General features: G+C 42.4%; 1 protein-coding gene across 4 annotated transcripts in view; it reads left to right on the top strand.

Moving 5' to 3' along the window:
* Positions 1-25,322, top strand: part of ARHGEF9 (Cdc42 guanine nucleotide exchange factor 9) — a 662,656-nt gene that overhangs the window by 79,591 nt on the left and 557,743 nt on the right. The gene's annotated exons all lie outside the window — the stretch shown is intronic.

The following is a 25,322-nucleotide window of genomic DNA, read 5'->3' on the forward strand; positions in this document are numbered from 1 at the left end:
TGCCACAATGTAACAATGTTCACAGACAGGAAATGGCTGTTTAGAGCTGTCTGCAAGGCCAGAACAGCTAGAAACAGCTAACCTGCCCACAGTAAAAATGTCACCATGTAATACATGTGAGAATGTGAATCTGGGAGAGGAAAGATTTTACAATGAGCAAACACTGCCTAAATCATTTATACATAATTATGGTAAAAATGAAGCACTTTTTTTATTACATTATTTTCACTGGAGTTCCTCTTTAAGTGGTTAAAGAATTGGGATTACTGGTTGCTTCTTAAGCTACGTACACACATACGACAACGATCGTTCGTTGTGAACGCCGAACAATCTTTTAATTGACGAAAGAACGACCTAAGTAAAGTGAGCTTTTAAAGGTGTGTAATGATCTGATCGTTTGTTAACGAACGATCCGGAATTTCACATACTGTTCCTGGAAGTGACATCATAGCAAGTTCCACCCGCACGTAACGAATGGTTCAAAACGTACGTTACACTGTAAAACTAACGTTACGTATATTATATTACATTACAGTACAGTACAGATTTCATACTGTAGGTATGTAGGTAGAGCATTTACATAATATAGCATTGACAAAACATACAAAAATACACTCTGTTCTGTTAAAATGACAATTATGGTATAATCATGTAGCAATTAACTTGTCACAGGACACATTCATAGAACGAACGTTACATCACGAAAAGCAACTGTTGCGCTTGGGCATAAAAATGAAAGGTTCTATAGAGATATAACGAAATGCGCATGTCAAGCCTAGTACAAACGACCGTTTTCTAACGATGTACTACTTTTGCAAACAATCATCGTTTAAAAAAATCCACCAATGTAGATTTTTAGTTATTAACGATCTAGCTCGTCCATCGTTTGACTTAATGATCGTTGGATTTTTTTTTAATCGATCGTCGTTTGAAATGATCGGTGAACGATCGTTTCAAACGACTTTGTGCGCACCTTAAGTCACAGCAGCTAGTAGCTATGACCAGACAGTACTTTTGAATGGTGCTGCCAGCCATAACAACTAGTGCTGACCACTACATGCAGTGAGGAAATGGTAGTGGTTAGAGTCTAGATGCAGTGATCAGTGCTATTGCTAGCCACGATTTGCAGTGATCAGTGCCAGATACTATACAGAGCGCATGATTAGTGACTACTTGCTCCTGCTGGTGACTTATTGCTTCAGCTATGTGCAATGGAGCAATTTTGTCAGGTTCTTATCAGTCACTCTTCTAAAGCTCCGTGAACACGCTATACCATGGTCATTGGTAGCAAATGATAAATAAGAAGTTGGCCAAGAATCGCTGAGAAAAAAAGGCGACCCATTGACAGTAAAGGACAACGATTATAGTCCATATAGACTGATCCGTGCTGTCGGATTATTTCGGACGATAATCGGTGTTAATTGATCCTACCGCATGATTGCAAACGATCAATCCATTCAAAATACTTGTGTGTTCCAAATCTCGCACTTCCAGATGCCCATTTTCACGCTTCTAGTAACAATCCGATTGGGAGACCATTGTTGTGATGTCGCTAAATTGAAATGTGCACCAACATTGTTTGCTTGTCGATAACTGTTGGGGATCAATTTCTGATGACCGTGGTCTGTGTAAGGAGATCTATAGTATCTTGAAAAGTGTAATTTCTAAGCATTTATTTTTATACAAATATATTGAGAATTGTATTTTGCAGCTATATTACATGACTACTACTTTTCACTAGGGGCCTTTAAGACATTTTCCTCAGAATGTTTTGCTTGGATTTATTTTGTGGCTCCTTGTAGTAAGATAATATAGTATGTCTTCCTTGGTATATACAGTATTTACATAGCAGTTAAGATGCTTGAAATGCGCCCTTTGTTGTATAAACAATAACTTGTCCAAAGGGTTTTGAAACAAAGGTTATAAGGTTGAACAGACTGGAGGCTCTGCACTGTAAAACAAAAGGAAGTCTCCAGGGTATTCTCTTAACCTGGGAGAACAATAGCCCCAAATAGGTGTCTATTTATAGTCCTCTGTCCTAAATGTTAATAGTGTTTATGTGTCCTGAGCATTCCTCCAGATGTTGAACAGAATACTGAAGCAGCTCAGGGTGACCCAAAACCACTAGGAAAGTATAGGGCACTAAAAGAGACAGAAAAGCCCTCCTACTAAAAAGCAATGCTCAGTGTAATTTACTTTCTTAAAACAGAAGCAAGGTGGCCAGGGACGGATCTAGGGGGGGGCAATAGTCATTAACGCTCTTGCCTTGCAACGCTGGCTCCCTGGTTCGAATCCCAGCCAGGTCAACATCTGCAAGGAGTTTGTATGTTCTCCCCGTGTCTGCATGGGTTTTCTCCGGCCACTCCGGTTTCGTCCCACATCCCAAACCATACACTTACGTTAATTGGCTTCCTGTAACGATTGTGGAATTCTCTCTGTGGTCAGCGCACAGGATGTGCGCTGACACTGCGGAAATCCTCCATAAGCGTATCATTTGAGAGAACCCAGCAAAAGGTGCAACGCACCTGTAGAGGGAAATTCCTGTCGGCAGATGGAGCTGTGGAGTGCAGAGGAACAGATCCTCTGCCCTGCCACAGACGCCAGACAGGAATTGTATGAAAGGAAGAAACGCAGGGCAAGATAGCCCTGAAAGAGAGAGAGCAAAGCGACAGAGGGTATGCGTGTCCACCAATCTAGTCGCCACCCTGCGACGATGAACACACAACCATGAAGATCAGGTGAGAAGGCAATCGCAGGAGATAGCGATTGCTAACAGCGACACAAGACAGAATAAGCACAGAGGAGGAATGTGTGTGTGCACCAATCTAGTCGCCAACCTGCGACGGTGGACACACAACAAAGGAAACCGAGTGAGAACGCAATCGCCTGAGAAGCGATTGCGAATGAGAATGAGCAAAGGGACAGATTGTATGTGTGTGCACCAATCTAGTCGCCAACCCGCGACGGTGCATACACAACAGCAGATATGAAGTAGGAACCCAATCGCGAGAGAGGCGATTGCCAGAGGTGACACAAGGCTACAGCAAGGCAGAGCACGAGAGTAGCAAAGGCACAGCAAATCATACAATGAGAAGATAAGAAAAATAACAAACGCTAACTAAACGCGAACACCGCACTCATTCGCAACAGCGAACGCGTTTACTGCGCGGTCTCCGCGTGTTAAGCACAACAGAGACAAGCAGGCCTAACTAACCACCGACAGACAAACATGAAACAGAGGACGCAAGCGCTTGCTTAACGGTTACCTCACCGAGCCTCCAGCAAGCGTTCGTATCAGACAAGACAGACACACGAAAACAGAAATAAGTGAGAGATACGATCCACTGCTCTTTCCGCCAGAGCGAGTGTGATCCAAGTAAGGCAACAGAGCTTGCAGGATCCCCTGCTCTTTCCGCCAGAGCAAGTGCGATCCAAGTATAGCAAGATAGCTTAGCAGGATCCACTGCTCTTTCCGCCAGAGCGAGTGCGATCCAAGTATAGAAACAGAGCGAGCTGAATCCACTGCTCTTTCCGCCAGAGCAAGTGCGATCCAAGTACAGCAAGAGAGACAGAAGAGGCAATACAAATAATACAATCCTGACTGCTCTAGCAAGGATCATGGATGGGGAACTGGCTAATGGACAGAAAACAAAGAGTTGTGGTCAATGGATCGTACTCAAAATGGGAGACTGTTAGCAGTGGGGTCCCACGGGGGTCTGTTCTGGGTCCAGTGCTCTTCAATTTATTTATTAATGACCTAGTAGATGCAGTAGTGAGCAATGTTGCTATTTTTGCAGATAATACAAAATTGTGCAGAATCATCAACTCTCAGGAAGATAGTGTCATATTGCAACAGGATCTGGATAGGATGGCTATATGGGCACATACATGGCAGATGAAATTCAATGTCGACAAATGTAAAGTCATGCATTTTGGACGTACTAATGGTCTAGCACCATACAAAATAAATGGGATACAGTTGGGGACATCAAACTTGGAGAAGGACTTAGGAGTACTCATTGACAACAAGTTAAATAATCGTACTCAATGCCAAGCAGCTGCAGCTAAAGCTAACAAAATGTTGGGATGCATTAAAAGGGAAATAAAAACTCGAGATGCTAGCATAATATTGCCCCTGTTTAACTCTCTAGTAAGGCCACATCTGGAATATGGAATTCAGTTCTGGGCACCACATTACAAAAAAGATATTGCAGTTTTAGAGCAGGTGCAGAGACGAGCAACAAAATTGATACGTGGGATGGAAGGTCTCACTTATCAAGAAAGGTTAGATAAACTGGGTTTATTTAGTCTAGAGAAAAGACGCCTTAGAGGGGATCTAATTAACATGTATAAATACATCAGAGGGCAATATAATAGCTTGGCGGATGAGCTTTTTGTCCCTAGGCCTTCTCAAAGGACTAGAGGACATGATCTGCGCATGGAGGATAAACGTTTTAGCCATTTATTTAGGAAAGGGTTCTTTACAGTAAGAGTGATTAACCTCCTTGCCGGTTATCCCGAGCTCAGCTCGGGGTAACCTGCGCAGGAGGATATCTCAGGCCCCGCTGGGCCGATTTGCATAATTTTTTTTTTGTTACAAGCAGCTAGCACTTTGCTAGCTGCTTGTAACTTCCGATCGCCGCCGCTCGCCGCCGATCCGCCGCAATCCGCCGCGCCGAGTCGCTCCCCCCCGCCCCAGAGCCCTGCGCTGCCTGGCCAATCAGTGCCAGGCAGCGTTGAGGGGCGGATCGGGATTCCCTATGACGTCCCGACGTCCATGACGTCGGTGACGTCATCCCGCCCCGTCGCCATGGCGACCGGGGAAGCCCTGCAGGAAATCCCGTTCTCAACGGGATTCCCTGCATACTCTGATCGCCGAAGGCGATCGGAGTGGGTGGGGGGATGCCGCCGCTTAGCGGCTATCATGTAGCGAGCCCTTGGCTCGCTACATGATTTAAAAAAAAAAAATTAAAAAAAATGTGCGGCGCTGCTTCCTTGCCGGATTTTTTAGACCGGCAAGGAGGTTAAGATGTGGAATGCATTGCCACAGGAAGTCGTTATGGCAAACTCTATACCTGCATTTAAAGGGGGCTTAGATGCTTTCCTTGCGTTGAAAGACATGCATGGCTACAATTACTAGGTAATGCCTAATGATGTTGATCCAGGGATTTTATCTGATTGCCATCTGGAGTCGGGAAGGAATTTTTCCCTTTAGGGGCTAATTGGACCATGCCTTGTAAGGGTTTTTTCGCCTTCCTCTGGATCAACAGGGATATGTGAGTATGTGAGGGAGCAGGCTAGTGTTGTACTTTATACTGGTTGAACTCGATGGACGTATGTCTTTTTTCAACCAAAATAACTATGTAACTATGTAACTACTATGTAACTATGTAAGGATGCCTAGCGCAGTCCCAGGAATTACTCTAAGCTAATCTTCAAACGATAAGCATGACTGACACTCCAGGAGTGTTTCACAGGACAAACCCTTATGACCAGCGACGTACTGTGGAATCACATGGTATATATAGAGCAAGCCTACAAAGGATGTGGCTAGGCAATTTGCATGACAAACGTATGCAAATTCCCCAGCAGCAGCAAGCTGCAAAACTGACAAAAGGTCTCTTTTCCAGAGACCTGCAGAATGCAGACCTGAACAGTGGTCAAAAAGCTGCCTGCCTGCGCAGGCAGCTGAGCGGATCATTACACTTCCCCTAAGTTGGCCCTAGACTAGGATTTGACTATGGTAGGGACCAGATTGTGAGCCCCTCTGAGGGACAGTTAGTGACAAGACAATAAACACTTTACAGCGCTGCATAATATGTCGGCGCTATATAAATACTTCAATAAATAATAAATAAATGGTATTTGCAATAGTTCAGCTTTAAAGGACAACTATCAAAGTTAACTAAAATTCTAAAGGCCCGTTTCCACTATACCTAAGCGAACCTGAACGTGTATTTGCGTGCATTTGCAGGTTTTTTTTGCATGCATACTTGTTTTTTTTATTTATTTATTATATTTTACTGTCTCCATTCGGGTTAGTGGAAACAGGCCCTAAATGCCACATATATTTCCAGTAATTAGTAGCAAATAGTAATACAAAGGCTTTTTTTTATCTTTTCATGCACATTACATTTAGAGAGAACAGTTTTCACTATGACATAACTATGGAGGACTGTGCCCAGCACATCCAGCATACAGCATCTTCACTGGCTCTAATACTGTGACTGGAATCTGTTCAGAATGATAGAAAGCAGAAATATAGCTTCAAATGTGTGTAAATAACCATTAACAGCAGCTCTGTCTGTGTATTCCATTCTCTCTATCTTTGCCTCTCACAGTGTAAACAGTTTACAGCCAGGTTACAGTTCAGTGTCCTACCCCCCCCCATGCCGACACAGAATTGTTACAAACAGCTGATAAAGCATTTTTTTTCCACACAGGCTGTGCTGAGAGACCTCTGAAAAGCTTTATAGTGTTGCTGGGTAAACGCTCTATAGGTATGTGGGTTTTACAGAAAAAACTGTTTCTTTGATAGTTGTTCTTTAAGTGAGCAACTGTGGTTACCCACAAGGCATCACTGCTGAATACGCAAATTATCTCTTTATGCCGCTAAAGTCAAGCTTACACCGCTGGTGTATAGCTAGCCTATAGCTTTTAAATTTTACATAGCCACATCAACCCAACAGACAGCCTGTTTTGGACTCTTGTCCTCATCAGTGCATGGCAGAGATTTGAATAATAAAAAGAATAAAATAAAAATTCTATGATAATCAAGAAACTTTATATTTACTACCTTCCGCAAAGATTGGTGAATGCACGCCCTATTTTGGGATGTGCCTGCATGTCTCTGTCTTATGTCATGTCATCATTTGAAAATTATTTAGCATGGACTACAAATTAAATATAACTTTTAGTTAGATGCCAAACATGTTACAAATGTCAGGGATATGGAATTTGGAACGTTTAAAAACAGCATACTCTGATAAGGTTATATACTGTAAATGCAGCAAACAGGGGAAGTACATGAACTCTTAGAGCCGGTGTAGTGTGCCAGCTCATATGACAACAGATGACAGTGAGAACCTTCGGAGTCATGAGTTCTTGAGTAAAGCTAGCTAGTTTATTTCATCCTATGTGTGTCCATATGACTGTGGTAACAGCATGAGATTGTAACTAATATTATTATTAATTTATAAAGCAGCAACATATTCCCTGAATATAATAATAACTGTCCATGACATATTACTGTCAATAACATAAAATAACTGTCCGCTCCACTCTGTGCCGAACGGATCTACCGCAAATGGCAACGGAGCCTTAGGCTATGTTTGCAGTGGGGCATTGCCGTGCAGCGTTGCGAAGCAATGTCAGACTGCAATTTAACACCTATGTGACATTCACAGTGCATTACAGCAAAACAGGCGCAATACAGTGAAGCATACTTTTCATTGACTGTGTGCTTCAGTGTATGCAACAAAATGAGCGGATAACGTGCGGCGTCGTGTTTTCCATTCTGTTGCATTGCTGCTATTACAGGGAACACAACGCCCCTTGTGAGCCTAGCCTTATATTATGTGCAAATTTGCATGCTTTTTCTGCTCCACGACAAAACATGTGATTCTGATAAGTGTGCCCCTTGCCTCAATCTTTTTTCTCTCTGGCAAGGAAGCTGAAAACAGTCATCCCATTCCTTAGTCTGTGTAAGATGGATAGGGGGTAACAGGAAGGGCTGAAGAGGGACAGTCTACAACTTTTTACACCTGTGTCTAAGGGCTGGTGCACACCAGAAGAGCTTTTCTGAGTGCTTTGTGATTTTAAAAGCTCCTGCTAATGTTATCCCAAGGTATTCCGTTAGGAGTATGGTGAGTTCATAGAAGATTTTATTTTTTGTTACAAGTTAGCGGAAATTGATTATTGTTTTTTTTCACAAAGTGTCATTTTCCACCAACCTGTGACAAAAAATAAAATCTTCTATGAACTCATCATACGCCTAACGGAATACCTTGGGGTGTCTTTCTAAAATGGGGTCACTTGTGGGGTTCCTTTACTGCCCTGGCATTTTAGGGGCCTTAAACCGTGAGGAGTAGTCTGAAAACCAAATGCCTCAAAATGACTGTTCAGGGGTATAAGCATCTGCAAATTTTGATGACAGGTGGTCTATGAGGGGCCGAATTTTGTGGAACTGGTCATAAGCAGGATGGCCTCTTAGATGACAGGTTATATTGGCACTGAAGTGCAGGATGTTCTTAAATCGTGACCTGGACATGGCAGCAGAGAATATGGGCATGTGATGTATTGAGTGCGTAGACCAATAAGACCGCAATTCTTTTTGACTAGACCCATGTTAAGGAGAAGGCCCCAAAAAATGTTACGTTCGGAAACTTGGAGTGGTTTCCACCGAAAAGGCTGAGCATGGTAGCTTCTTGGATTGGCGATTGCGTATTGTGTGGCATAACGGTTGGTCTCAGCCACAATTAAGAAGTAGAGACCAGCAGTGATCAGGGAAAAAAAATTCTGTCACTGCGGTGGGGCGGGTGAGGGTTTGGCTGGGTGATCAGAAGCCCGCAGGGGGCAGATTAGGGCCTGATCTAATGGATAGGAGTGCTAGGGGGTGACAGGTGGTGTATACAGTACATGGGGGAGGGGGGAGGATCTGAAAGTGTGTGTGGGGGGAGTGATCAGGAGCCCCCAGGGGGCAGTTTAGGACCTAATCTAAAATATAGCATTGACAGATAGTGACAGGATTGATGGGTGATTAGGGGGGTGATTGGGTGCAAACAGTGGTCTGAGGGGGTGATCGGGGGGGGGGGAGGGGTCTGAGGGGTGCTGTGGGTGATCAGGGGGCAGGATCAGTGTGTGTGCTTTTGCTAGAAGGGCTGCCTCCTGCCCTGGTGGTCCCTCAATCACCGGGGCCACCAGGGCAGGAGGCAGCCTGTATAATACACTTTGTTAGCTTAACAAAGTGTATTATACACTTGGTAAGCGGCAGATCGGGGGGGTTAACAACCCGCCGACGTTGCTAATTGGCCGGCGGGTTGACATCGTGGGTGGGCGGAGCCTAATGCCGGCGAATAAGCACGCATGTATGCGCGCTATCCCCGGCTATTCAGTCTCCCAGGTACTGCCGCCGATCGGCGTTACACGGTCCTGGGGGTGCCACTTTGCCGACGCCCAAAGGTAGTGGGCGGTCGCAAGTGGTTAAAGAGGAACTCCAGTGAAAATAATGAATAAAAAAAGTGCTTCATTTTACAATAATTATGTATAAATGATTTAGTCAGTGTTTGCCCATTTTAAAATCGTTCCTCTCCCTGATTTACATTCTGACATTTATCACACGGTGACATTTTTATTGCTGGCAGGTTATGTCAGTGGAAGTAGCTACTGCTTGCTTTTTTGGCAGATGGAAACAGCGGTAAACAGCTAATTCCCAAAATGCAACGATGTTCACAGACAGAAAAGTGCCAGGACCACGGTCCTCACAGTTTCCTGTGGGAGGGGTTTCACCATAATATCAGTCATAAAGAACCCCCTGATGATCCGTTTGGGAAAAGGAATAGATTTCTCATGTAAAAGGGGTATCAGCTACTGATTGGGATGAAGTTAAAGGGGAACTGAAGAGAGAGGTATATGGAGGCTGTCATGTTTATTTCCTTTTAGACAATACCAGTTGCCTGGCAGCCCTGCTGACCCTCTGCCTCTAATACTATTAGCCATAGCCCCTGAACAAGCATGCAGCAGATGAGGTGTTTCAGTGGTTCAGACTTATAAGTCTGATCTGACAAGACTAGCTGCATGCTTGTTTCTGGTTTTAATCAGATACTACTGCAGAGAAATAGACCAGCAGGGCTGCCAGGCAACTGGTATTGATTAAAAGGAAATAAACATGACAGCCTCCATGTAGCTCTCTCTTCAGTTCCCCTTTAAAATCTTGGTTACGGTTTCTCTTTAAGGCCCATACACACGGTGTACAAATGTCTGTACAGACACGTGTTGAACGACGATTTGTTCATGTGGACACGGAAAGCGATAAAGTCTGTCTGCAGACACAGCCATGTTTGAGCGATTCAACTGGTGAATCTCTTGTGACTTTTGTCTCACAAACTGTTGCTTAGTCTGTTGGTGTCCTATCGTGTGTACGAAAGTCTTCTACAGACAGCAGAGTCGCTACCATAGTACTACTACTACACGTAGTCTGTGGCAGACAGCTTCCATCGTGTCTTCACTCTTTCTGTGGTCACGTGTGTACAACTGTCGCGAACTCGAATTGTCGCTGCCATAAATATGCTGTTGTCTCTTGTCTGTTTGTCGCTGCCTCACAACTACAGACAAATGTATGCCGTGTGTATGGGCTTTTAGGGAGAGCACATGTGAATGGAGGGGGGAACAGGGCTAAGGAGGGACAGTCTACAAATTTAACGCTTTGTATAATTCCTTATCCGTGGCTGTGTGCACATGCAGTCATTAGGGCAATGGTAAAGAGCAGTCAGCTTTTTTTCCCTTTTAAAATTTTTTTTTTAATTTTTTATGGACCCTTATCAGTCTATTCGGACCTGTCGTCCCTACAGTCTGCCTCTGTGAATCACATCATTCAGGCCACTTCATGGTATGTCCGGCTTTGGATGATTTGCATATTTGGGAGTGATGCATTGTAGGAAACCATATTGCTCACTTAAAGGGAACCTAAAATGAAATAAAAGTAGCCAGTTTATCTTACCTGAGGATTCTTCCAGACCCCTGTAGTCTTTCTGGTCCCTTGCTGTCATTCTGCTCTGCTCCGTCCCTTGCAGTTGTTCTGCTATGCTCCATTCAGCAGCAGTGCCCTTTTGAAAGCAGGCTACTGCACATGCCTCGGGTGCTCTTTAGGAATATTGCACATATTTATTCTTCCTCTTTAGCTTAGCTACTCAAAATGGCATGGTGGCAGAAATTCTGGCATTGATTCTTTCATACATAATTTTTTTGTCAATAATCTTGAGAACTATGGTAGGCCAAATTTAGGCCTGGCTGCCACCACTGTGAGGCTATTAGACCTTGGTAGAGGCTAGGATATCTTGGATGAGCTTATGAGCAATGTACTTCATTCTTTCTTTAAAGAGAATCTGTATTGTTAAAATCGCACAAAAGTAAACATACCAGTGTGTTAGGGGACATCTCCTATTCCCCTCTGTCACAATTTCGCCGCTCCCCGCCGCATTAAAAGTAGTCAAAAACAGTTTTAAAAAGTTTGTTTGTAAACAAACAAAATGGCCACCAAAACAGGAAGTAGGTTGATGTACAGTATGTCCACACATAGAAAATACATCCATACACAATCAGGCTGTATACAGCCTTCCTTTTGAATCTCAAGAGATCATTTGTGTGTTTCCCCCTGCAGCTCACTGAAGAGTTACAAGCTGATTGTTTCTGCCCGGTTGTCTGTAATTCTGCAGTATGTGACTCATCAGTATGTGAACAGAGGATTTATCCAGCTTGTAAAAGATAAGAGAGCAGAGAAAAGCTGGCTTATGTGAATAACACACACACACAGGGGAGTGTGCATAGAGGGGGCCTGCAGTGGGGGCATGCATAGCAGATCACACTGAAGAGTTGGCAGCCTTCCAGACACAGGCCGACAAGTCCGACAGGGGAAAGATAAGCTGATTTATTACAGATATGGTGATAGTATAAAGTGCTGCAGTAAGCCAGAGCACATTATAATAGGTTTAGGAACCTGTAGGATGGTAGAAAACACAATGACATTTTTGTTACAGAGTCCCTTTAATGAATAGAGTATTGGTGACTATCAGGCTGCCAATTTTGGTCTAGAGTCTGGCTACCTTGGGACACACCAATTGTCAATAGTACAGTTGCTCCTGCTGAAGGGCATCTTTTAAAACAGTTTGGTGATATGCTGGGGAATATTCATGCTACTTTTTTGGTAACCAGACTTGTCCTGTGGAGGAGATAAAGAGACAAAAATACATAGCTTTTAAACAGAAATCATGGAACTTTCATCCACCAAAACATTACGTCATGTCTATGATAAGTTTATGCCACAAAAATTACTAGAGTGACAATTTGAACATACAGCTGATGTAATTCAGTTTTTTAACTGTACTGTTTGTAAACGAATGTGAAGAAATGAGGTCACTATTACTTATCACATTGCCTCTCTGCTAAGTAGATCAAAAGTATGTTGGCCCTGATTCCAGAAGGTGGAGGAGCCAGGCCATTAGTGCTGATTTCCTGCCTGCCATGGGAAACGAGTTTCTTCATTTTGTAAGGACGGAAGCTGCCTGTTTTTTCCACCTCTTAGAGTAAAGCGCATGGAGGCGGGATGACATCACTGTTTCATATAACCCTTTCTCTCCTAAAAACAAAAGAAACGTGCTGTTGTAGTGGTGCATAAAGGAATCTTATGGTTAGTCTCTTGTGTATTGTCTTTATTTGGTCACTTCCTGACATTTTTCTTGTGTAGGAAAACAGAGTTGCGGAAGTCCAGTCACTGCTTCCTTAGCTTGCATATACAGTATTTAGGCTTTTCAAAATAAAAGCCTTTCTTAACATTTGTTTTTTAAGTTGTATAATTTGTTTTCATAAGCATAAACAGTTTATTCTGATTGGTTTGGGTGTGAAGGATGTGGTTTGCAGAGCATCATAGAGCAGGACAATTGGTTCTATCAACTGACTCTGCATACTCAGGTCATGTATATTCATGTATGAAATTTGTTATCACTGGATAATATTACAGATTACCCAGCAAGCTCATGGTGAACCAGAACTCCTAGAAGTGTGTAAGGGGCTGCAAAGGACCAAAACGCCCTCTCAAGGCCTGTTTCCACTACACGCAGATTGGATGCAGAATTGATGCAGAAAAACTGACTCCAATGAATGCCTATGGGCCTGTTTCCACTAAACACGATTTTTCTGATGCAGATTTTCCCATAGGCATTCATTGGAGTCAGTTTTTCTGCATCCAATCTGGGTGTAGTGGAAAAGGGCCCTTACTAAAATGTTAGTTAGAAAAAGTTTACCTTCTTAAAACAGCAGGTATTTGCAATTATTCAGGTTGGAGTGAGTATATAATGTCTCCCACAATGCATCACTGCTGAATATGCAAATCATCCTTTGTCGTCCCTGCAAGCTAACCACACCCCCAGAACCACTGAAATGCAATGGTGTGTCAAATTGTACAGAGCCACAATAATCCAACATGCATATAGACTGTTTCGGATTGGTTGATCCTCATCAGTACATGGCATGGATTTATGTGGCTTTATGGGGTAGGACTTGAAGCACCCAGAGTTACATATTTCCCAGCAAGCTCATGGTGAACCAGAACTCCTAGGAGTTTTAAGAAGGAAAACTTTTGTTCTCCATAACATTTTAATAAGAGAGCTTTTTGGTCCTTTGTAGCCCCTTACACACTCCTAACAGTTCTGATTCACCATGAGCTTGCAGGGAAATCTGTAACTGAGTGCTGCAAGTCATACCCCATAGAGCCACATTAACAGTCTGATTTCAGTGAATTTTATATAGTAAATGAAGATAATTCTGCTACTGGTGGGAACCATGTCTTTGGCCCACAGTTTAGGCTAAATACTGAGGTCATTTCTGCCCTTCACTTTTTTTCCTTTCTCCTCCAATCACTGAGTCACCTCTGCCTTGCTTGTAAACACAAGTGAGCAGGGGATCATGTTTCAGATAGGCAAGAAAATGAATCGAAGAGGAGGAATATTTATTATAGATAAAAAGAACCCCCAGCATGCAACTGTTTGGCACTGACTATTAAAGTGCCAGTGCTCTTGAAGTATGTGATAACTCCAAATCATAATAGCAAAAAAAAGTTTTCAAAGTTTTGAATGCAGGATTAGCATCTTTATCACTTAATACACTGAGACCAGTTTCTGTTGAAATTTGATTTTTATGGTGACAATCCCGCTTTAAGATGGCAAACTTTTGTTTTGGATAATATTTGGATGATGAAATGCCTGGAATTTTAAGCAGTCTAGAAACTGGTGAGCATGGCAACTAGTTCAAGTTTAGTGTGTGTGTGTCACTGATTATGCAGAAATAAAAATGCATTCTTGGGAGTTCTCTGTATGTAAATCTCTGAAAAAAAAGTTTCTCCTATGCTTACAATTGCACTGGTGTTCTAATGTATGTGGCCAGTTTCTTCTTCTGTGAGATAACAGCTAGTTGTAGAGAATTTCTGATGTCTTAACCATAAAGCAACAGTCAGATCCTGTTAGATAAGCAGGTGGATGAATAAAGCCCAGTGCATAGCTATTGTAGCCTTACCATGCTGACTGTCTGCAGCACAGTCCTGACAGACTCCTGACAGCATAAACACATCTTCTGATACAAGGGTATGGCTGACACAAAGATATACCTACTTCAGTGCTGCCTAATATGTTGGTGCTTTATAAATACAATAAATAAAATATACCTGACATAAGGGTATGCATGACACAAGGGTGTGGCTGACACAAGGGTATAGCTGATACAAGAGTATGACTGGCATAAAGGTATGGCTGATGAGGGTATAGCTGACACAAGGGTATGGTTGGCACAAGGGTATTAACAATCTCTGGTTCTTGGCATATTTTGCTGGCATCTTCTCTGTTAAGAACACTATGGGCTTGATTCAGAAAAGAGTGCCAACACTCTTCTCAGGTAAGTATGTGATTTTGTACCTTTTCAGTGGTTCGGGTACACTTTAAGCTTCAACACACTCTAGATGGAAGGTGACTGAAGTGACCATTCAGGGCCATCTCGGCTGAGAATATAGCAAGTACAGCTGCTCCCTGACCTTATTTAAACATCTCGCACACCAGGTCTTTAACCTATTTTGGTTCCTGGACGTAGAACCCAAATAAAATGTTTAAAGAGACTCTGTAACATTCAAAACATCCCCTGGGGGGTACTCACCTCGGGTGGGGGAAGCCTCCGGATCCTAATGAGGCTTCCCACGCCGTCCTCTGTCCCACGGGGGTCTCTCCGCAGCCCTCCGAACAGCCGGCGACTGTGCCGACTGTCATTTCAATATTTACCTTTGCTGGCTCCAGCGGGGGCGCTGTGGCGGCTTTCCATTCCGAACTACACGGAAATACCCGATCTCATTCGGGTCCGCTCTACTGCGCAGGCGCAGGAAACTTGCGCCTGCGCAGTAGAGCGGACCCGACGGCGATCGGGTATTTCCGTGTAGTTCGGAGCCGACAGCCGTCAGAGCGCCTGCGCAGGAGCCAGGAAGGTAAATAATGACGTCACCGCTGCCCGGACTCCACGGAGGGCTGCAGCGAGACCCCTGACGGATGGAGGACGGCGTGGGAAGCCTCATTAGGATCCGGAGGCTTCCCCCACCCGAGGTGAGTACCCCCCAGGGGATATTTTTATGTTACAGTTCCTCTTTAATATAAAAAAAAAAACCATTACAATAAAAAAAAAAAAAACATGTAAATATATACCTAAGGGTCTAAACTTTTTAAATATCAATGTAAAGATGAAATATTTCTATATTTTTTTTATTTTAAACTTGTAAATAGTGATAGATGCAAAACGGAAAAAATGCACCTTTATTTCCTAATAAAATATTGTTAATAATAACCGGGACATATGGGCAAATACAATACGTGAGTTTTAATTATGGAGGCATGTATTATTTTAAAACTATAATGGCTGAAAACTGAGAAATAATGAATGTTTCCGTTTTTTTTTCTTATTCTTCCTGTTAAAATGCATTTACAGTAAAGTGGCTCTTAGCAAAATGTACCCCCCAAAGAAAGCCTAATTGGTGGCGGAAAAAACAAGATATAGATCAGTTCATTGTGATAAGTAGTGATAAAGTTATAGGCTAATGAATGGGAGGTGAACATTTCTCAAGTGAAAACGACGGAACTCGAATGGGTTAAACAACAGGCATAGCATTTTTCCCCTTTCCTACGCCAACTTCCCAAAACTGCTCCATCATATGCCATGCTGTCGTCCTTTCTCCCCTCTCTAAAGAAACAGCACACCTGAGTGACATGTCTGTATAATGCTTGTGCCCAGAACTGTTGTGATGTCCTAGGGATCAAGTCTCAGTTTTTAGAAGTGATAGTGATCGGGCATTTCTGACTTTGCATACTTGCCATACTGGTGTGAAAAAGTATTTTCCGATATCTACTTTTATTGCATATCCGCAGGGTTCCTGATCTTAAGAAGATAAAAGACTAGACTATGGGCATCTGAATTTACAGGAACACAGCTTCTCAGTTATTTCTTTATTTGTTTAAAGTACCACTGAATTGTGGAAAAAACAATTACCGTAAATTAAGATCATGGTGGGGTACATTACCTTTCTGAGTCTCTTGATGCTGCTCGTTGCCCCTCCCATTCCCTTTCCCAGGTCCTTTAAGTATTTGACTGGATTCCTCCATCGAATACTTTGCTGGAAGTTCTCACATGCGGCAGTGAGAGCAATTCAGAATTGTGCAGGTGCGAGTTCCAAACCACATGTGCACAGCAAAAGTAAACACCCATCTATGAACACTTTATATCACTGGGCATATGGAGTTCGAAAAACACTAAAAATTGAAGGTGTGTACTAGGCTTAATTTAGCTTTTGATTGTGTGCAGTGTCCCTATTTCCTATCCTATGTACCTCCAGGCTTACACTAAAACCTAGTTGTTTAGACTGTAGAAAATGGTAATGTGGAGTAATGTGAGAGATAAAAAAAAGCTTGTCAGGGTTTCCAACTGAACTCACACAGTAGTACCAAAAAGGTTTTGCTTCTTGCTGTATCTTTCTTGAGAGTGATTTACTCAAATGGAGCACAAACGACAACAAAAACAGAGAGGTTGTACTTACCTCTTTTCAAACAACATCCTTGTGTTGGCCTCAAGCTATGTACTCACCACCCGACGGGTCCAGTGACATCCCCTTGATGACGGTCATTAAGCATTGCCTCTTTCTGCTCGTGATGTCACGAGACTACACCACGGGCGGGAACGGGAAGTAAACGATTGTGGTACTTTGCGCCGGGTCATCAGGGATCATAACGATCTGCCGTGTCTGTCGCTTAACGACGCGCGATCGTTTAACATGATTATGTTAAATGATGTTGCACGACGTCGGGTAACATCACTGAAAATATTGCCTCATGGGTACAAGGCTTTTGAAAACCTTGGGACATGACAAGTTTTCTCCCATTTTTACATGTAGGTGTGGTCATTAAGACTTGTGAAAGAGTGGTTTTACTCAGTAAACTGAAAAACAGAGAAAATAGTATTTTTTATAAATGTTTGAGATTCTGTCCTTCCCTAATGACTAATGAAATATTTATTAAGAGATTAGGAACAGTTGTGGTCAGTAAATGATAGGTAAACAAATATGGAAGGAAAGAAATTGAATGTAAATATTTAGCAGTTAAATATAATTACATTTTAGTCATTTGATTTCTAATTGGTTGCTGTCAGATTTCAGTTGTTATTTGCATCTTATAATTAAATGTACCTTTATACGTTTCTTAGTTTTATGCAGCGCTAAGTGAATGGTTTATGCAACGTACTGTAATCCATTGCGGGGAAGAATAAAACATATACTGTACAAGTCTCAAACCTGGCAATACCTTATAGATAAAAAATATAGCATAGAAGAATAAGCACACAGCTTATGCATAGCTGCCTCGGTTGCCTTTGTCTCTGGGTAATGTGAGAGTTAATCATACCTGTAAATTCCTGTCTGTGTTGTTTCCCATTCTTTTACAAGTCTAGAAATGTACTGTGAAGCATGCCTCCATAGTACTGCATCAGATAGCCCAGCAATCCAGCTCCCATGGGGGAAAGATGATTACAACTCCAGGCAGCCTCCAGTTGTTTCATGTGTACGTCATGCAGTCCATTTATTATTTTGTATTACTGATCAATGGCATTAGGTTTTCAAAGTGTACAAATAGTAGAGATAACGTTAACAATTCCTGGACATGTCTCTGCAGTTCTGTTTATTTCCAGCTAAAGGGGACATATGGTGATTTGTTATACTTATGTATTACACTAAAGGTGGCCATGATACCATTTTCTATATTTATTTTTAATATAAGAATTTCAATCAATTTTTCTGATTGACTATGACATTCAATATGTCTGACCAATGTATCACAAAACATATATATATTGAAAACCCTGCAAAAATAGCTTGGGTCTATAAATCAAGAAATTTACAATCTATCCTACATCAATCAATTTTCATAAAAACTGATCAGAAAAATCATCCTCTCCCGATAAACTTATATGGATGAAAATCGGACTTTCAATCAGATTTCTCATTCAAATAGTAAAAAAAACCTTTAAAGGGACCCTAAACTGAGAATGATATTGATTTTTCCTTTTAAAATAATACCAGTTGACTGACTCTCCTGCTTATCTTGTGTCTCTAATACTTTCAGCCACAGCCCCTGAACAAGCATGCAGATCAGGTGCTCTGACTGAAGTCAGACTGGATTAGCTGCATGCTTGTTTCAGGTCTGTGATTCAGCCTCTTCTGCAGCTAAAGAGATTTGCAGGACTGCCAGGCAACTGGTTGTCAGGCTTGCCAGGTACTAGCTATAGGTCAGATCGTATGCCCATATGACTGGCATCTATTCTAGCCTTAAAGCCTCATCTACACAGTACAATTTTCCGTCAGATCTGGATCTATTAGACGGATCTATTAGATAATTTCCAACGGTCCAATCGGATTGCATTAGATTTTGCAATAGATTTTGGGTACTTATCAAAGCAAAATCTATTGCAAAATTGATCTGAAACAATTGGGATGTCTACACACAATGCAATTTCTTATTGGATCTATCTATTAGATCTGTCTATCTGATGGAAAATTGTATCGTGTAGATGAGGCTTAACACCTGTGCAAAGCTCCTTCCTAACAACAAACTAAACCCCTGCAGGTAGATGTCACATATACAGGTATAACCTGGCCAGATAGCAAGACACCAAGGCAGCAATGGATGCAATACAGTTTACTTGTAATATTCACCTGAGACCTATAGAGCTGAGGTAATCAAGGTGCAGAATGTCAATACAGATGCATAGTCAGACAGGCCGAGATCAGGGCAGGCAGCAAACAGTTGCAACGGTAAGCCAGGCAATTGGTCGGTGCAGGCAGCAGACAAGGGAAATCAAATGAACAAGCAGAGGTTGAAATCCAGATAATCCAATAACAAGAACAGGTAAACAGAGTAGCCAGCAACCAGCAAAAAAAGAGCTAGAAGCACTCAGCAGGTTAAAATACTACATGCAACCAATCAGTGGCCGGCCACATGCACACAACAGCCAATCACACGCAGGCATCAATCAGCTGACAGCGAGATCAGCTGCTAACACAGATGACCACAACAGGACAGCTGACCCACCCAGTACTGACCAGCAAACTTCCTGACAGGAAGTTTATATAATATTTTATATTATTTACATAAACCCCCGCCTGAGTGTCAGCTGACTCTACATCTGTTGCTGCCTCAGACCATACTGCAGCCAAGAGGAGCGATTCCTTACACTGGTATTGTTTAAAAGGAAGCATCCATATCCCTCTCAGTTTAGGTTCCCTTTAATATATTTTTTGTATAACCAATTGTTTTTATCGACTTGCTGAAGGCCAAAAATTTTGCCAATTTTTGTGCACATTTTAACACGCACTTCATCCACCAAAGACCTTCAGCACTTGCCATCAGTCTATGGTAATCGCACATGGTTTGAAATTTTATGGGGCATAGAAAAGTCAGACTTCCAAAACAAATGCGCATATCGACATTTAAAAGTGTGGTCCCAAACTCAGTACAAAATATTAAAATTATTTTTAACCAGGGAAATAGTAAAATTCATACACAAATGTGGTATTTCTTTAGATTTTCACCTGCTGGTGTGGTTGGCAAGCTCTGCAATTTTTTTTTCTGGAGTGCAGCAAAAATAAGTTGGGTAGTAAGGCCCGGGTATGAGTGGTGTGTACTATGCTCACTCATGTGACTTGTTTTACAATCATTATGAGCAGAAGCTGTAAATGCAGCACAAAGAAACACAAAAGCAAAACAATATATTTTCATTTTTAATACTTTTTACATAATTATTTTTATTACAATTATTTTTTATATAGCACTGGCACCTTCCACAGCAGATTATAAAGTATATAGTCTTGCCAATAACTGTCCTTTAGATGAGCTCACAATCTAATCCCCAACATACTTATTTGTTCCTCATAGCATAAAGAAGGCCACACATGATACAATAAAAGGATTCAATGTTACTGCAATTAGATATAAGCGATTGGTTGTACAGAAAAATGAAGTTTTTTTTTATTTGTTAAAGAAATCTGATCAGATATCCCTTTTTTCATTAAAAGTAGATCAGAAGTGGCAGAATTTTCTTATCAATTTTTATGAAAATTGAATGGTGTAGAGCAGTGTTTCTCAAACCTGTCCTCAAGACTCCCCAATGGGGCATGTTTTGCAGGCAGCCTCACCTATGCACAGGTGGGGTAATTATTGTCTCAGCTACATGGAATCCACCTAGCTGAGACACTAATTACCCCAGCTGTGCATAGGTGAGGTGGCCTGCAAAACATGCACCGTTGGGGAGTCACGAGGACAGGTTTGAGAAACACTGGTGTAGAGTGTAGAGTAGAATTGGGGAAAAATCTAACACATTTGTGATACATTGGGCAGATTTTTGAAATGTTACAATCAATCAGAAAAAAATGGTTGTAATTATTGAATTGAAAAGAAATGTAAAAAATGTTATGGTGTGTTTGGCCACCTTTAAGGCTAGGTTCACAGTGGTCAGTTGCATAACGTACGTGGTATACCGGTAATGCATTATAATGTGTGTGAATGCAATGGAGACTGGACATTTATTTATTTACATAGCGCCAACATATTACGCAGCACTGTACAGAGTATATTGTCTTGTCACTAACTGTCCCTCAGGGGAACAGGGTTGTGAGGAGGCGCCCAAAGTGTATGAGGTCTTGTGACTTTATTAAAAGAATGGTTATACTCCCTGACAATTCTTTCTTGTGAGTCTTCTATAGAGGTAAGAAACCTCTTTTTTTGTTTGTTGTTTTATATACAAAATTTATTAGTCACTAGACCTCATACAATTTGGGCGCCTCCTCACAACCCTGTTCCAGTAATCCCACACCCTTAGAGGTGACGACCTCCGCTACGGTGGACCAGTTCCATCAGTAAAGAGTATCTAAGGAGGGGAGCGACCACCCGATTCCAGAATAGTCCGGGGTACCGAGCGGGAACGGTGTTTTTTCCGCACGTCTATAAGGTGGTTGCAGGATTGCAACCCATGTTTGTGAGTATCTTTGAATCAACAAAAATCTTTTAAATGCACGATTATCAAACAGCTTGAAGAAGTTGGACAACTTTTGTCAAGTAGAAGAAGTGCAAACGACTTATCACTGATAAGAGGTGACCAACGACTGATAAGACGCAGCTCAAGTCAATCCAGCAGTTGACAAAAGTTGTCCAACTTCTTCAAGTTGTTTGATAATCGTGCATTTAAAGAGACACTGAAGCGGAAAAAAAAATTATGATCTAATGATTTTTTATGTGTCGTACAGCTAAGATAAAAACATTAGCAGCAGAGACACAACTCTAATATTGTTTCTAGTAAAGGAAGAGCTAAGAAACTCTAGTTGTTATCTATGCAAATTAGCCATTGAGCTCTACTCGCAGAGAACTCTGCCAGACACTTGAGATAATAAGCTTTAAAAGACAATGTATCTTTTTTTCTTCTGCAGGGAACATTTTCCAGAGCAGGCTAGTGAACTTTTGAACCCATTTAGAATGCTGAGTAGTGTCTAAACTGCAAATATTAGAGAATGATGCAACGTTATAAAAAAAACTATATAACTGAAAATAAAAATATTAGAATACAACCAATTCATTATTTAATCATTTTTTTCCGCTTCAGTGTCTCTTTAAAAGACTTTTGTTGAGGCTGCTTTCACAGTGGGACGTCACAGGCGCACGTTAGAGCAGCCTGTAACCCATCCCAATGCACAGCAATGAAAAATCAATAGGCTGTTCACAGTGCCCACGTTGCGTTACATTGTAATGCAGCACGTCTACATAGCGTACTGTATGCAGTACTTTACACTCGGCTATGCCGCGTTAGACTGTTTGCACATGCTCAGTAGTTTTTTTTTTTCATTTTATGGGCGGAGAGGAGGCGGGGAGAGGCCGCTACGTAGCCAGGCACATGGCTACTTATTATTCACTGCACTTGCAGTGTTTACATTCTGGAGCGGCCGCGGATTGGCTGGCGGGACCACGTGATGCGGAGAGCTCCGCTCACGTGGTCTCCGCAGTGCCTCTGACAGAGCAGGCGCACCAAGAGCTGCTTGTAACGCGGCTCTTGGTAGCGTCCTGCTCCAACACCACCAGGCGTTGCGTTAGGGGCACGTTATGTGCCCTATAACGTCCCCTAAACGCAACGTCCTGGTGTGTAAGTAGCCTCAGTGTGTGTATGTTGGTTAAGACATTAGCAGTTGGGGAAAGCAAGGCATTTACGTAGTTAGATCGGGAAAAGACACAGATTTGGGTGTTGTTGTATAGTAGTCCAGCAGATGCAAAGTGGGGAGAGGTAATTGACTTGGTAATGGTCTGCTGTGTGCACACAGCTAAAAAGAGATCAATCACAATATGTATGGAACAGCAGCCTTTGGAATTGGCAGTTGGTGAGCCATTGGTCACTTTGACGAGGGCAGTTTCTGTGTAGTGATTAGGTCACAAGGAGTATACAAGAACCTGGAAATATGTTAAATAGCAGAGGAATGTGTTGACATAGTGCATAAACAGCTGAACACACTAGCAGTATACCTGTACTACAGTGTATGGTATATACTATATAGGGTATGTCTGCCTAGTAAGTGGATGCTATATTTCCATTGTATTTCTGGTATGGGGATATCTTAAAGGTGATCCAGACTCTACATTACATGCATAAAACATGATTGATCAGGTTCCAATTTTAAAATCTGTGGCCTGTTTCTGAGACTTTTCTGTGCACTTTTCTCACTGCCAAAGGAATCTGAGGAAAAAATGTTGGCACCTTAAGGGCTGGTTTACAGGGGCTTCTGTGGGCAGCGCATTTGTTGGCACCTTAAGGGCTGGTTCACAGGGGCTTCTGTGGGCAGCGCATTTAGTCGATGCTAAATGCATTTCTGCTACTGAGCAAAAAAAGTTTAGCACCAGTTCCTATCGTTCTGTCGTGTTTTGAGCCCCATGGGTGACATGAAATTGACGAATGCAAATGCTGCAGGATGCTACATGTAGCGTCTCCAAAATGTTAACAACAATCGACCGTAAAGGCACTAAGATGAATGCTGCCATTCATCTCAGTGTGGGGTGTTTTTGATCCTGGCATTTATTGACGAGGATGGACACCCGCACAAGTCTATGAGTTAGCCCTACATTTTACCCCAAATCTTATTTGCATGATCTCACCAGAGTTCAGGAAATGCCTCTGTGAGTGTGGAATTTCTTCTTTCTTCCTCCCACCTGATAATGCCTTAAAGAATTGTCACAGGCACAGCCAATCAGAAGCAAAGGCTGATGAATACCAGATTCGGAAAGCGATTCATCACCCCCATCTGAAAATCGATCATGTAGTAATTTTGGTGCACCTTCTTACTCTACTTGATTACAGCAAGGCTTAAGATGGGTTATCAGAAATTACCGTATTTTTCGGAATATAAGACGCTCTGACAAATAAGACGCACCTAGTTTTAGAGGGCAAAAATCAGGGAAAAAAATTAACTAAACCTAGATGCATCTTTGGTGCAGGGGCTTCTTACCAACCTACTCCCCTCTAAAATGTCTCTATCTAGACTACACTTGCCAGCTACACTACACTTCACTAACTAATCCCTTCTGCCCCCCACCAACTACACTACACCTCACTACACCTTACAGACTAACCTCTGCTGTCCCCACCAACTACACTACACTTCACTAACTAACCCCTTCTGCCCCCCACCAACTACACTACACCTTACTGACTAACCTCTGCTGTCCCCACCAACTACACTACACTTCACTAACTAACCCCTTCTGCCCCCCCACCAACTACACTACACCTCACTACACTTCACTAACTAACCTCTGCTGTCCCCACCAACTACACTACACTTCACTAACTAACCTATGCTGCCCCCACCAACTACACTACACTTCACTAACTAACCCCTTCTGTCCCACACCAACTAAACTACACTACACTTCACTAACTAACCTCTGCTGCCCCCACCAACTACACTACACTTCACTAACTAACCAATGCTGCCCCACCAACTACACTACACTTCACTAACTAACCCCTTCTGCCCCCCCACCAACTACACTACACTTCACTAACTAACTAACCTCTGCTGTATCTCACCTGATCCTGCCGCCGCGCTCCTGTCCTCCATCTGCGGTAATCCGAGGCTGCCCGATCATCCAGATCCATGTCTTCTGTATCATGAGGCTTCCCACTCATTAAGGATGCAGCTCTTTGGCGTCCCATCCGCCGCACTCCTCATCGCTGCAGTCTCGGTATATAGACTGCAGCCTTCCGGTGCACGCATTCCTCTGCCCGATACTCATCCTAGTTACCACGTCATGGGCACTTCCTGGCTACAGCGCACGTGACGTCAGGCGCACGTGCACTGCGGATAACACAGAAGAGGCACTGTAACCAGGAAGTGCCTATGACGCGGTAACTAGGAAGAGTATCGGGCAGAGGAATGCGTACACCGGAAGGCTGCAGTCTATATACCGAGACTGCAGCGATGAGGAGTGCGGCGGATGGGACGCCAAAGAGCTGCATCCTTAATCAGTGGGAAGCCTCATGATACAGAAGACATGGATCTGGATGATCGGGCAGCCTCGGATTACCGCAGATGGAGGACAGGAGCGCAGTGGCAGGATCAGGTGAGTATATTCCGGGACCCAAAACCGTACCTTTTGAATATAAGACGCACCCACTTTCCCCCCCCCAGTTTTGGTGAAGAAAAAGTGCGTCTTATATTCTGAAAAATACGGTAATTGAAGCACTGACATTCACTACAATTGTACTACTTAATACAGTTTGATACTCTTCAGGGATCTTTTCCTTGCTGCTTCTTCTTTATTTTAATTTTAACATTAAATGCTTGTCTTTTTCTAAATTGAAAATGATAAATGTATCCTTTACATCTGCTTGGTTAGATCTTGAGACCTAAAGATGAATAAACTTTATTTTGTGTTATATTAGAACAGAATAGATTCATGTCACACTAATTTTGTTACTTAATGACTCTTGCAAACTTCACATAT

Source organism: Hyperolius riggenbachi, chromosome 8 (genome assembly GCF_040937935.1).
Source record: "Hyperolius riggenbachi isolate aHypRig1 chromosome 8, aHypRig1.pri, whole genome shotgun sequence".
Taxonomy (NCBI): domain Eukaryota; kingdom Metazoa; phylum Chordata; class Amphibia; order Anura; family Hyperoliidae; genus Hyperolius; species Hyperolius riggenbachi.